Raw genomic sequence first — 14,916 nt, 5'->3', positions numbered from 1 at the left:
ACCCTTACTTTGCATTTGAAACAATTGGATAGTTGTTTAGCTAATTCACATTGAGACATTTCTAGTGCTTATTCCAGTCCCTGTGGATACGATAATCTTTTATATTACTTGCGATATTTCCGTACACTTGCGGAGCGTAACAAGTTTTTGGCGCCGTTGCCGGGGACTGCGCTATAACATTAGGAATTATCAATTGAGTTAGACTAAACATAACTTTTCTTTCTTTCTTTACATTTTCATAGCTTTTCTTTTCTTGAATAACATTCTTGACAATTCTTTTTGTTGCAATTCTAATTCTAATTCTAACTTTGTATTCTTGATTTCTAGCACTCTAATCTAACTTTTCTCTGTTTTCTCTTTTGATCTAGTTTCTTTCTTCTTTTCTTTTGTAAACATATCTTGCAATCTTTAGCATATGAATTATTTTAGATATTCTTCTTTTTCCTTTTATCTTTTCTTTCTTGTTTTCATTATGCATTTTCTTTCTTGCAATTTAAATTCTGCATTTGCTTTCTTGCTTTTCATATTGCATTTTATTTCTTGTTTTTGATTCTTGATAATTTTCTTTTTCTCCTTGAATATCCATGAGCACTAACATGTCAAGCAGGCCCATGAGAAATTTTTCTACACCCTTTTCTGCAAGATTTTTATCTCCCATTGTGCAACCTCAAATTGAAGCAGAAAGTTTCCAACTAGACCCAGAGATAATTTTCATGATACAAGGTCACAAATTTGGAGGAGAAGTATCAGAAAGTCCTTATCTGTATCTTGAAACATTTTTAGAGATTTGTGATTTGGTGAAATGTGAAGGAGTATCAGCAGATGCAGTTCGATTGATGACATTTCCTTTCAGTATCAAGGATAAAGCAAGGACTTGGCTATATTCTCTCTGTCCTCAAAGCATCACAAGTTGGGAACAATTGGAGAAGCAATTTCTGAATCATTTTTCCCTCCAAGTAGAACGGTGTATATGAGGAATTGCATAACAAATTTTGCTCAGGCATATGGAGAATCATTATTTGAAGCATGGGATAGATTCAAGAGTCTTCAAAGACAGTGCCCTCATCATGGTTTTGAAAAATGGTTGATTTTGCACATATTCTATGGGGGAATTTCTTTCTCAGACAAGACTTTATTGGATTCATCAGCTGGAGGTTCTTTTATGGACAAAAGTGTAGATGAAGCTTATTCGTTAATTGATCAAGTGACATTGAACCTCCATGAATGGTCGAACAAAAGTTGGATGGAATTTCCCTCAGATATTCAAGAAGTGAAAGCCATAAATGTAAGAGAGCCTGTCAAACAAAATGAAATTCAACCACCTAAAAATGTTGAAATTCACAAGTCACAGAGTGAGGAGTTCAAACATTTGGGGGCAAAGCTTAATAGTATTGTTTCAAAATGGTTTAAAGAAGATCCCCCTCCTACACAGTCAAGATCCAATGAAAAGTGTGATGATGTTGGGTTGAGAAGTGGCAAAAATCATGAAGAACTTCTGAAGAATGACATGTTTAGAATTGAGGAGAAGAATAATAGAAGATCACAAGAACTCGATTCCATTTCTCTAGGAAGTTTCCAAAGGCCAGAAGTACCTTTCCCTCAACGATTAATCACACCAACATTAGATAAGCAAGTTGGACCTCCTCCAAAAGCTCAAAGGAAATTTGGGAAAAAGGAGTTCAGTCTTTCCCAGGACCTTCACTAAGGATTCCTTTTCCACAAAGGTTAGTGGGGGTCAATGAAAATAAAGACTTCGACAAATCCTGTGACACTAATATGGTTGAGTGTAGATTTTTGAATATATATGAAGATGAAGATTTTTCAGATGAGGATTTTATTGATAATGTAGTGGTAAATAAGTTTTCAGATCTACCTCAAAATTTTATAAGGTGTTATAGTGACATTGAATTTTCAGATGATGAATGTGATGTGGTAGATCAACTTAAAACTGCAAGTGAAGTTATTGATCCTCTTGTTATTGATTCTCCTATTGAGGACATAGATGTTGGTTTATTTTTTGATGTATGTGTTGATGATGATGATATGGAAGAATGTGTAGGGAGCTGTGTTGTGGAAGCAGCATCTCAAGGATCACCACCTTTGTCAAGACAACCCTTAGAGGTTTTAAGAATTGATCATGTTGTGGAACAATGTGTAGAGACTTATACAGAGCTAGTAGAGTCTCTGTTGGTTGCTACTCGGAAAACCTATAGGTTCCACTGTACAAAAATTTTGTACAAAGGTCTGAACCTTTTCCTAGCTACCATGTGTTCTTTTAAATTAAATTTTGGATCGCCTGCGGAACTTAACACGTTTGATCCAAAACTTAATCTATTTGTTCTTTTAGGTTTTGACTTGGATCTCCTGCGGAACTTAACACGTTCGACCCAAGTCTCCTTAAGTTATTAATTCCATTAAATATTAATTTCCATAAAAGGTTCCCAGTACTGACGTGGCGAGGCACATGACCTTCTTGGATATGGGAGCAACCACCACCGACTAGACAAAACCTTTAATAGAAAGCTAATATTTAATTTCCTAAAATAACTTTAGGTTAACCAAAGAGAACAATCAAATCACAATGAAAAGAAAGAAACAAAAGAACACAACTTCGAAAAAACATATTCGAAATACTAGAACGTAAGCCTCTTGTATTTGGTATTATTTCCATAAATAACTAGCATGATGCGGAAATAGAAATTACTAGTTATACCTTGTAGAAAAAACCTCTTGATCTTCTACCGTATTCCTCTTCTAACCTCGGACGTTGTGTGGGCAACGATCTTCCAAGATGAGAAACCACCAACCACCTTCTTCTCCTCCAAGCAAGGTTCGGCCACAAAGGAAGAACTTTACCAAAGAAGAAAATCAAAATACTAACCAAGCTCCAAGAGATGCTAGCTTTCTCTCCTTCTTCTTCTTCTTCTCCGAGTAGTATCCGCCACCACAAGAACTCCAAGGGAGAGAGAAGGGTTCGGCCACCACAAGAGGAAGAGAAGGAGATGATGGCCGCCACAACACCAAGGAAAAAGGGAGAGGAATCAATAGAGGTTGTGTCTCATGAAGGCACCCTCACCCCTTCTTTTATATTCCTTGGCCTAGGTAAATTAGGAAATTTAATTACAATAAATTTTCCTTAATTTCCTTGACATGATTTAATTGAGAAAAATAAAATAATATTTCCCCAATTAAACAATGATGGCCGGCCAAAACAATAGGAAGCAAATTGGACAAGTTTCAATCAACAATTAAAACTTTCCTTATTTGTTTCCGGAAATTTTAAAAAATAAAATTTCTCTTTAAAATCTCTTCATGGTTAATAAAAGGAAATATCTATAATTTTAATTTTATTAACATATGAATAATTTTAAAGAAAATAAAACAACTCTCCAATCTACAAATAAGGAAAGAAATCTAATCTCTTTCTTTAATCTTTTGTAAATTTTTACAAGAGAGATATTTTAATTTTAATTCTCTTTTAAATTAAATCTTCCACATAATAATAAACATTAAAATTAAATTTTCTTTTTAATTAATTATGGCCGGCCCTACTAGCTTGGGTTCAAGCTAGGGCCGGCCAAAACCTAGGCCGGCCCTAGCTTGGTTCCCAAGCTAGCTTGGCTGGCCCCCTTTAGGTGGGTATAGAAGGTGGGTATATGTGGGTATAGTACTCTATAAATAAGAGGCTACGATAGGGACCGAGAGGAGGAATTGGTTTTGGTCTCCCGATAAAATTAAGCATCCCATGTTCGCCCCGAACACACAACTTAATTTTATCAATGATAATTCATTCCACTAGAGAACTATCATTGAACTACCGCACCAATCCCAAATTACATTTTTGGGCTCCTTCTTATTATGAGTGTGTTAGTCTCCCTGTGTTTAAGATATCGAATGTCCACTAATTAAGTGAGTTACTGACAACTCATTTAATTAATATCTAAGTCCAAGAGTAGTACCACTCAACCTTATTATCATGTCGGACTAAGTCCACTGCAAGGTTTAACATGACAATCTTTATGAGCTCCTCTTGAGGACATTATCAACCTAGTATCACTAGGACACGGTTTCCTTCTATAATCAACACACACTATGGGTGATACCATTTCCCAATTTATCGGGTTTATTGATTCATCGAACTAAATCTCACCCATTGATAAATTAAAGAAATAAATATCAAACATATGTGCTTGTTATTATATTAGGATTAAGAGCACACACTTCCATAATAACGAGGTCTTTGTTCCTTTATAAAGTCAGTATAAAAGGAACGACCTCAAATGGTCCTACTCAATACACTCTGAGTGTACTAGTGTAATTATATAGTCAAGATAAACTAATACCTAATTACACTACGACCTTCTAATGGTTTATTCCTTTCCATTCTGGTCGTGAGCTACTGTTTATAATTTATAAGGTACTGATAACATCATCTTCTGTATGTGACACCACATACTATGTTATCTACAATATAAATTAAATGAACAACTACAAACAAATGTAGATAATTAGACCAAATGTGATTATTTATTCATAATGAATGTTTACAAAGCTTAGGCTTTCAGTATACACTCCAACAATCTCCCACTTATACTAATGACTAGCTGCCATATCTTCTACCATACATCCGATTCCCATTCCTCCACATGCCGATCGAAAGCTTTATGAAGGGCCTTAGTGAAAGGATCTGCCAGGTTATCCATGCAATCTTGGCGATGACAACTTCTCCTCGCTTACGATATCTCGTATCGGTGGTACTTGCGCTCTATATGTTTACTCGCCTTATGAGCTCGTGGTTCCTTCGAGTTTGCAACTGCACCGCTATTATCACAATAAATTGTGATGATCTTGGGCAAACCAGAATCACATCTAAGTCCATTAGAAAGTTCCCGAGCCATACTGCTTCTTTAGCTGCCTCGGAGGCTGCTACATACTCAGCTTCCATGGTTGAGTCCGAAACGCATTTCTGCTTAACACTCCTCCATGAAATGGCTCCTTCTCCTAAAGTAAACACATAGCCTGATGTAGACTTACTATTGTCCCTATCCAATTGGAAGTCAGAATCCGTGTAACCCGCAGGGAGCAAATCATCAGACTGGTAAACTAGCATATAATCCCTAGTCCTTCTCAGGTACTTTAATATATGCTTTACCGCAGTCCAATGTCCTTGTCCAGGGTTACTCTGATATCTGCTGACCATGCCTACGGCAAAACAGATATCAGGTCTCGTACATAGCATTGCATACATTAGGCTTCCTACAGCCGAAGCATAAGGAACTGCTTTCATGTCCTCTATCTCTTTTGATGTCTTTGGAGACATCTCTTTAGATAGAGCTACTCCATGTCTAAAAGGTAAGAAACCTTTCTTGGAGTCTTACATGCTAAAATGAGCAAGGATTGTATCTATATATGAAGCTTGGGATAGACACAACATTCTTTTCTTGCGATCCCTTATAACTTTGATCCCAAGAATGTGTGCACATTCTCCTAAGTCCTTCATACCAAATTGTTTGGACAACCATACCCTTACGTTTGATAATACCTTGACATTGTTGCCAATTAACAAAATATCATCTACGTATAGTACAAGAAATACCACCACGTTTCCGTTACACTTCTTATATACACAAGACTCATCCGGACTTTGAATAAATCCATATGACTGGATTACTTCATTAAACCGGATGTTCCAAGACCTTGAAGCTTGCTTTAATCCATAAATGGACCGATTGAGCTTGCATACTAGATGCTCTTTGCCTTTTTCAATAAATCCTTCTGGTTGCTTCATATGAATGTTCTCTTCAAGACTTCCATTAAGGAAAGCTGTCTTGACATCCATTTGCCAAATCTCATAATCCATATGAGCAGCAATGGATAAGAGTATCCGGATAGACTTAAGCATGGCTACCGGTGAAAAGGTTTCCTCATAATCGATTCCCTCTTTCTGAGTGTACCCTTTCGCAACAAGCCTAGCTTTGAAGGTTTCTACCTTCCCGTCTGTCCCTCTTTTCCTTTTGTAGATCCACTTGCATCCAACGGCTTTTACACCATCAGGTGGTTTTACAAGCTCCCAGACTTTATTAAAGTACATAGACTCTATTTCAGAATTCATTGCTTTTTGCCAAGATGCTGCATCTATATCTTGGAGTGCTTCGTCGTATGTTCGTGGATCAGGTTCATATTTACCCGGGATCAAGTCCGAAGACTCTCCCAAAAACATGAATCTTTCAGGCTGCCTTACAACCCTCCCACTACGACGAGGCACTGTCTGTGGTTGTGTATCATGTGTGACACGTGTTGCAGTCTCTTGTGGTACTTCATCTTGTACTATTGGTACTAAAGTAGACATGTCCTCTCTAAGTTCTTCTAAAACAACTTTGCTACTGGGCTTGTGATCCATTATATAGTCCTCTTCTAAAAACTGGGCATTGGTGCTAACAATGACCTTCTGGTCTTTAGGACTATAAAATGTTGGAACCCCAAGGTTGTTTTGGTGTGATCAACAAGTTAAGTTAGGTCCTGTGTATTTAACCTTGTGTCTAAGTGTGCAGGAGCTTAGGAACACAGGTACTCGAGTGGAAGACGCAGCTAGCGAGAAGGACGGCACGCTGTGCGTCCGAGGGACGAGGCGCTGCGGAAGAGTACACCGGCGGACGAGAAGGAAGCGTGCGGTGGTTCCGAGGGACGAAAGCCGGAGCGGAAGATTGCTCGGGGAGCAAGAGACGCAGCTAGCGAGAAGGTCGACGACCGAGGGACGAAGACTGCGGATGAGTACGCTGGCGGACGAGAAGGAAACACGCGGCAATTCCGAGGGACGAGAAGCCGGAGGGAAGCACGCTCGAGAAGACCGGAAGTTGGGTTCGGGTGAGCCCTATTCCGGATGGCAGAGATCACCCAAGCGAGCGGATCCGGAGCGGAAGACCCGGACCGAGGCGGGACTAAAACGGAGCAGAGGTCCCGGACGTAAAAGTCAACCAGAGTTGACTTTTTGCTCCGGGGCGCCCGGAGCAGCCCGGGGCGCCCGGAACAGTCCGGGGCGCCCGGAACGTGAAGTTTGACCAGAACGCATCTTTCGCGTTCTGGACGTTGGGGGATAAAGTTTTATCCCCCCCAGGGCGCCCGGAACCCTTCCAGGCGCCCCGACCAAGGCTATAAATATAGCCTTGGTCAAGAAGCTTTAAAATCAGTTCAGAAATAGTAACAACACTTGTGGGCTTCCATTGCTTTTATTAGCTTCTTTCTTTTGTGCCTACACTCTGTAAACGAGGCTTCTCCGCTGAAGGAGTTTTAGTGCAACAATCTTCCTTGGATTAACAACCTCCCGGTTGTAACCAAGTCAAAACCGGTGCCTCGTTTTTATGCTTTATTTTCCGATTAATCTATTTTTTTCAAGTGTTAGCTTAATTGTCCAAGAAAGGATTGTGTTTTACTCAGGGCTATTCAACCCCTTCTAGCAGGCCGCATCGGTCTTACAGTATCAGTCTAGGGAAGAGGACTAACCGCGAACGAAGCAACAAGATGGCGGATCCAACATCCACGCACCAAAATTGAAGGGGACTTCGCTAGTGGAAAAAGCGAATGGAGGTATTTCTTGAAACAGATTATGATTTATTACTAACAATGGAATTTGGCTATGAAGCACCGGAGGGCAAAGCAAGAAATCAATGGTCAAAGAAGGAGCAGGCTGACCACGTGGCAAACAAGAAAGCAGAATTTCATCTGCTAAGTGTACTTCCAACACAAGAAGTCAATCGAGTCGGTACCTACAACTCGGCAAAGGAGCTTTGGGATAAATTCCTTGAATTACACGAAGGAACATCCGAAGCCAAACTTGCAAGACGGGATTTACTTCGTAACGAACTTACAAACCTCCGATTTGAAGAAGGTGAAACAATTGCACATCTACACTCGAGGATTCAGGAACTCATCACCAGACTTACGAATCTCGGAGAAGAGGTAAGTAACCGAGATTCGCTAAGGTATGCCCTAAATTCCTTTCCTAGAAACTCAAAATGGGCATCACTAGTAGATGCCTTTTACATTTCAAAAAATCTAGAAAAAATTTCATTAGACGAATTCTTTTCAACTTTTGAAGTGCATGAGTCAAGATGTGCAGGTCCAAAGGAGCCCAAGAATAATGTCGCCCTTAAAGCTTCGAGAGACGAACCTGAGTCAGAATCTTCTCTCGACGACGAGGAAATGGTAATGATGGTAAGACGATTTAAAAATATTTGTAAATCTAGGAAATCTAACCATCCGCAGGGAAGAAAGAAAAGAACCATCCGCTGCTACCATTGCGATGAAGAAGGGCACGTCAAGGACAATTGCCCTAAACTGAAGAACAACGGGAAGGACAAGGGTAAGAAGCCTATCCAAAATTGCAAGGCCCTAAAAGCGACGTGGGACGATACGTCGTCGGAATCAGAAGTCAAGGAGTTCTCCGGGCTCACGTTAATGGCGAGTCATCAAGACGACGACTGCGAATCAAGCTCTTCCGAAATGAGCATCGAAAGCATCAATGAAGGGGGAGCCACGTCTGAAGAGAGCAGCAGTTCAGGGGGAGAAACCGACAACGAGATCGACAAGGTAAGTGAGGTACGATCTCTTCCTCCTAATAAAATGTTTAAATTCATTAAAATTTTAACAAAAGATTGCTGCAAATTAGAAAATGAAAATAAAGATTTAAAAGCAATATTAGCTACATCTTGTCCGTTAGAGATGCTAGATAAATCAAATTTAGAAAATGAAAAATTAAAACTAGAAATTCAAAATTTAATTTTTCAAGTAGAAAATTTGAAAAACTCTACTTGCTCATCTAAAACCAATTTTAGAAGGTTCAATAATTTGAATTGGTATTATAGATATCACCAGGGACAAATTAAAAATATCTCTAGAAAATATGTCCCTAAAAACTTTTTAGTTAATCCAGTAGGTTGGAACCTATATTGGGTTCCTAAATCATGCTTAAATTAATTTTAAAAGTAAAATTAGCGCTTTAAGTGAGAAAATTAAATAAAGAATTTCTTTATGAGGCTTTGTCTAAGGAAGTGGTTGTTGCTCCAATAACCAAGAAGGCCTAGTGCCTCGCCACGACCTGGAAGCCAAAATATTGAAATAAATGTTTAATTAACTTACTAATGAAGCATTAATACAAGAATTAATTAGTGCTTGAAAAAGGTTATTCAAAATATTTTATTTCAATTTATCTACTTAGAATTTTTTTTATATACTTAGAAATATTCTCAAAAATTAATTTTTTCTAAGTTAAGAACTTTTTTCTTGAAACTAGAAATCTCAGCTTTAATTACTTAGAAAAATTTTCTAAATTTCTTAAAAACTTAGATTTTTTTAGAAATATTTTTTTCTAAGTCTTTAAACCTTAGATTATTTTTCTTGGAACCCCATTTTTTTTGTGATCAAAGGGGGAGAAGGGAAAGTATAAGTCTAGGGGGAGGTAGATAGAATTTAATTTTTTTTTCTATCTTTTTGCACTTAAATTGCAATTTAAGTTAATTTACTTAATTCAATTTTATGTCTATTTTAACCCTAGCTTAACTTGGGTTGATCACACCAAAAAGGGGGAGATTGTTGGAACCCCAAGGTTGTTTTGGTGTGATCAACAAGTTAAGTTAGGTCCTGTGTATTTAACCTTGTGTCTAAGTGTGCAGGAGCTTAGGAACACGGTAGCAAGGGAGGCAGCTAGCGAGAAGGACGACAATCCGAGGGACGAGGTGCTAGACCGTGCGATGGTTCCGAGGGACGAAAGCCGAGGCGGAAGATTGCTCGGGGAGCAAGAGGCGGCTAGCGAGAAGGTCGATGACCGAGGGACGAAGACTGCGGATGAGTACGTCGGCGGACGAGAAGGAAACACGCGGCGGAAGCCGGGAGGAAGCACGCTCGAGAAGACCGGAAGTTGGGTTGGGTGAGCCCTTTTCCGGCAGAGATCACCCAAGCAGGCGGACTCGGACGGAAGCGAACGGAGCGGGAGCAGAAGCGGTCCGATGAAAAGTCAACTATGTTGACTTTCGGTGTCCGGGGCGCCCGGACCCATCCGGGGCGGACCCTTCCGGGCGCCCGGAACAGTAATGTTGACCAGATCGAGAATTATCTCGATCTGAACGTTGGGGGATAAATTTTATCCCCCCCAGGGCGCCCGGAACCTTTCCATGCGCCCCGACCAAGGCTATAAATACAGCCTTGGTCCAGAAGCTTTAAAAATCAGTTCAGAAATTGTAACAACACTTGTGTGCTTCCATTGCTTTGATTAGCTTCTTTCTTTTTGTGCCTACACTGCTGTAAACGAGGCTTCTCCGCCTGAAGGAGTTTTTAGTGCAACAATCTTCCTTGGATTAACAACCTCCCCGGTTGTAACCAAGTCAAAACCGGTGCCTCGTTTTTATGCTTTATTTTCTGATTAATCTATTTTTTTCAAGTGTTAGCTTAATTGTCCGAGAAAGGATTGTGTTTTACTCAGGGCTATTCAACCCCCCTTCTAGCCGGCCGCATCGGTCTTACATAAAATAAACCACCTTTCGTTCCTTTGGGATATCCTACAAACACGCGAACTTCTGTACGCGATTCTAACTTATCAGCATCTGGTTTCAGCACATGTGTTGGACTACCCCAAATCCGAATATGTCTTAGACTGGGCTTTCGCCCATTCCACAATTCTATGGGAGTAGAAGAAACTGATTTAGAAGGTACTAAGTTCAGAACGTATACTGCTGTTTCCAGAGCATATCCCAAAACGAATTTGGTAATTCTGAATAACTCATCATTGATCTAACCATCTCCATAAGAGTCCTATTCCTTCGTTCTGCCACACCATTCTGTTGGGGTGTTCCAGGTGCAGACAATTGGGATTGAATCCCGGCCTCTGATAAGTAATTCCTAAACTCTCCTAAGAGGTATTCGCCACCACGATCTGACCGTAGTGTCTTGATACTTTTACCTAGTCGTTTCTCCACATCAGCCTTGTATTCTTTGAACTTATCAAAGCACTCGGACTTGCGGCGCATTAGGTAAATGTATCCATATCTTGAATAATCGTCTATGAAAGAGACGAAATATTCAAAACCTCCTCTTGCCTGGACAGACATAGGACCACACAAATCAGAGTGAACCAACTCTAACACTTCTTTGGCTCTATACCCCTTGGCCTTGAACGGCCTCTTGGTCATTTTACCTTCCAAGCAAGATTCACAAGTTGGAAAATTTTCCAACTCAAATGAACTCAAAAGTCCATCGGCTATAAGCCTCTGAATCCTACTTAAGTTAATATGTCCAAGCCTTAGATGCCAAAGATATGCTTGGTTCATTTGCGAAGGTTCTTTTCTCTTATTAGAATTAGAAGATGAGTTATAAATTTCCATGTTTTGCTTTGTGGAAGAAATTGGATTTAAAGTATACAAATTGCCAACTAATGTACCAGAACAGATAATCACTTTATTTCTTTTAATAACTACATCGTTACTGAAAGAAACTGAATATCCATCTAAAAACAGTTTAGAAACTGAAATTAAATTCTTTCTAAAACTGGGTACATAAAGACAATTTCTTAAAACCAAATTTTTATTTCTACTAAAAGATAAGTAGACGTCTCCCACTGCAACAGCTGCCACCTTAGTAGCATTGCCCATGTAGACGGTAATCTCCCCTTCAGATAGTCGTCGGGTTTCCTGGAACCCCTTTGTTTTGGTTCTTACGAGGACAGTCCGCCTTCCAATGTCCTGCCTGCTTGCAGATGAAGCACTTGCCCTTCGGCTTCTTCACTCCAGCTTTAAATCCCGTACTCTGAGATTTATTCACTTTCTTTGCTGAGCCAGCTTGTTTCTTCTTCTTCTTTCCTTTCGGTTTAGAAGTAGAACCATTTTCAGCATAGTGAATTTGAGAATTGTGACGAAATAATCCTTCTGCTGCTTGAAGTTCTGTCAGTAGTTCCCCTAATGAATAAATCCTCTTATTCATATTATAGTTCAGGCGGAACTGCTCAAAACTTCTAGGTAGCGTTTGGAGGATCATATCGATCTGGGTTTCCCCATCAATTTCTCCTCCAAGGATCTGTATCTCGTTCAGATAAGCCATCATCTTTAGGATATGATCCCTTACAGGAGTACCCTCTTGCATGGTGGCTGTCATTATCTTTCTCATGGCTTCTTGCCTAGAAGCCCTATCTTGATGACCAAAGAGTTCTTTGAGATTGTTCATAATATCATAGGCTGTTGGTAAATCTTGATGCTGATGTTGCAATACATTTGACATTGAAGCCAAAATGTAACACCGCGCCATCTCATCTGCTTTTACCCATTTCCTATGATATTCAATCTCCTCTTGGGTAGATTCACCAGTAGGTGCATTAGGGCACTGCTCAGTCAGTACATATTTATAGCTTTCAGCAGTAAGAACAATGTCCAGGTTTCTTTTCCAATCTATGTAGTTCGGTCCAGTAAGTCTATTCTGTTGAAGTATGATGGACAGTGGGTTGAAAGACATCCTAAGAATCACAAATAACTTTTGGTCAGAACTCTAAATTTAGAATAATATTGATTCCTCAAACAATACTATTTTAAATTAACCAACACCTCATCACACCGTGAATTTTGTATGTCACGTTAGTGTGGACGTATACAAATTCAACATTTGTAAAAGGAGGGTTTTAACCCATTAATTTTATTATTTTGTCAACCTAACTTTTTGACAAATAAAATTAATAGTTGGTATTATTTGGTCACACAAATAATAATAGTGACTCCGTTGGGGAGGATACTATTAGATGTGTCTAAGTGTATACCATTACTTGACACTAAGTCCATTAATAAGATTATGCCCCTTCCGTTGGGGAAGATCACACGCTCTTAATTAATTTCCTATAGTCATCCAAAAATGGAAGTCTGTTCTAGTGATCCACAAACAAGCTCATCCGTTATGGAGGAAGGCACTCAGAGCCAACGCGCAAGCTTGTTTGCATCACTTACAAACCAATAATGGAGACCATGGGATTTATTTAAAAATCCCTCTCCCACTTAGTTATTTATAAATGAGGAATTTTAACTATGCTAGCCTACTAAACTTGTAAACTAACATGCACACACAGCATAATATAAAAGCAATAATTAGAAAATCTAATTTTCAACTATTATGGCTTTTATCTTTAATTGTCCTCCGTGTGTTGTCATCCAAAGCTGCTGCCATATTTGGCCACCGCATCCATCATGCTCCGAGTTCCGCTGCGCCTCTGGTCCTTAGAAGGTTCCACGCTTTGCAAGATTCGATCCGCGACATAAATAGAATTTTACATTTTGATCCTATATTCCATAAAAGGAATGTACATGTATCTAGATCAAAAATAAAATCCTAATAAAACTAAATACAGCTCCTGCTGTATTTTAATACAATCATGCACACACATATAAATTGCCCTTGACATGTCCAAGGGTCCAATCACACACATAATTAACTAAAAGCCATAATAGTTGGATCCTGCATCAACAAAGTTAGCACATTCTACTATTATCCTGCCTAAATTATGTATGACATGTGCATAATTAAACTAAATACCAAATACACAAAGGCAAAACCCTAGCTCTGATACCAATTGTTGGTTGCTACTCGGAAAACCTATAGGTTCCACTGTACAAAAATTTTGTACAAAGGTCTGAACCTTTTCCTAGCTACCATGTGTTCTTTTAAATTAAATTTTGGATCGCCTGCGGAACTTAACACGTTTGATCCAAAACTTAATCTATTTGTTCTTTTAGGTTTTGACTTGGATCTCCTGCGGAACTTAACACGTTCGACCCAAGTCTCCTTAAGTTATTAATTCCATTAAATATTAATTTCCATAAAGGTTCCCGATCTTGGCGTGGCGAGGCACATGGCCTTCTTGGATATGGGAGCAACCACCACCGACTAGACAAAACCTTTAATAGAAAGCTAATATTTAATTTCCTAAAATAACTTTAGGTTAACCAAAGAGAACAATCAAATCACAATGAAAAGAAAGAAACAAAAGAACACAACTTTGAAAAAACATATTCGAAATACTAGAACGTAAGCCTCTTGTATTTGGTATTATTTCCATAAATAACTAGCATGATGCGGAAATAGAAATTACTAGTTATACCTTGTAGAAAAAATCTCTTAATCTTCTACCGTATTCCTCTTCTAACCTCGGACGTTGTGTGGGCAACGATCTTCCAAGATGAGAAACCACCAACCACCTTCTTCTCCTCCAAGCAAGGTTCGGCCACAAAAGAAAAGCTTTACCAAGGAGAAAAACCAAAATACTAACCAAGCTCCAAGAGATGCTAGCTTTCTCTCCTTCTTCTTCTTCTTCTCCGAGTAGTATCCGCCACCACAAGAACTCCAAGGGAGAGGAGAGGTTCGGCCACCACAAGAGGAAGAGAAGGAGATGATGGCCGGCCACACCAAGGAACAAAAGAGGGAGAGGAATAATAGATGTTGTGTCTTGTGAAGGCACCCTCACCCCTTCTTTTATATTCCTTGGCCTAGGTAAATTAGGAAATTTAATTACAATAAATTTTCCTTAATTTCCTTGACATGATTTAATTGAGAAAAATAAAATAATATTTCCCAATTAAACAATGATGGCCGGCCAAATCAATAGGAAGCAAATTGGACAAGTTTCAATCAACAATTAAAACTTTCCTTATTTGTTTCCGGAAATTTTAAAAATAAAATTTCTCTTTAAAATCTCTTCATGGTTAATAAAGGAAATATCTATAATTTTAATTTTATTAACATGTGAATAATTTTAAAGAGAAAATAAAATATCTCTCAATCTACAAATAAGGAAAGAGATCTAATCTCTTTCTTTAATCTTTGTAAATCTTTTACAAGAGAGATATTTTAATTTTAATTCTCTTTTAAATTAAATCTTCCACATAATAATAAACA

At 38.8% G+C, this 14,916-nt stretch overlaps 1 non-coding gene across 1 annotated transcript; it reads right to left on the bottom strand.

Annotated features, from left to right (window-relative positions):
• Positions 1-968: 968 nt before the first annotated feature.
• On the bottom strand, positions 969-1,074 carry LOC121973892. The gene has a single exon (XR_006109801.1). It is a non-coding gene; the product is annotated as a small nucleolar RNA R71 (small nucleolar RNA).
• Between the last annotated feature and the right edge of the window lie 13,842 nt (positions 1,075-14,916).

This window comes from Zingiber officinale, chromosome 4A (assembly GCF_018446385.1).
Source record: "Zingiber officinale cultivar Zhangliang chromosome 4A, Zo_v1.1, whole genome shotgun sequence".
NCBI lineage: Eukaryota > Viridiplantae > Streptophyta > Magnoliopsida > Zingiberales > Zingiberaceae > Zingiber > Zingiber officinale.
Note: the sequence above shows the minus strand (reverse complement) of the source record. Positions and strands in the feature narration are given on the sequence as shown.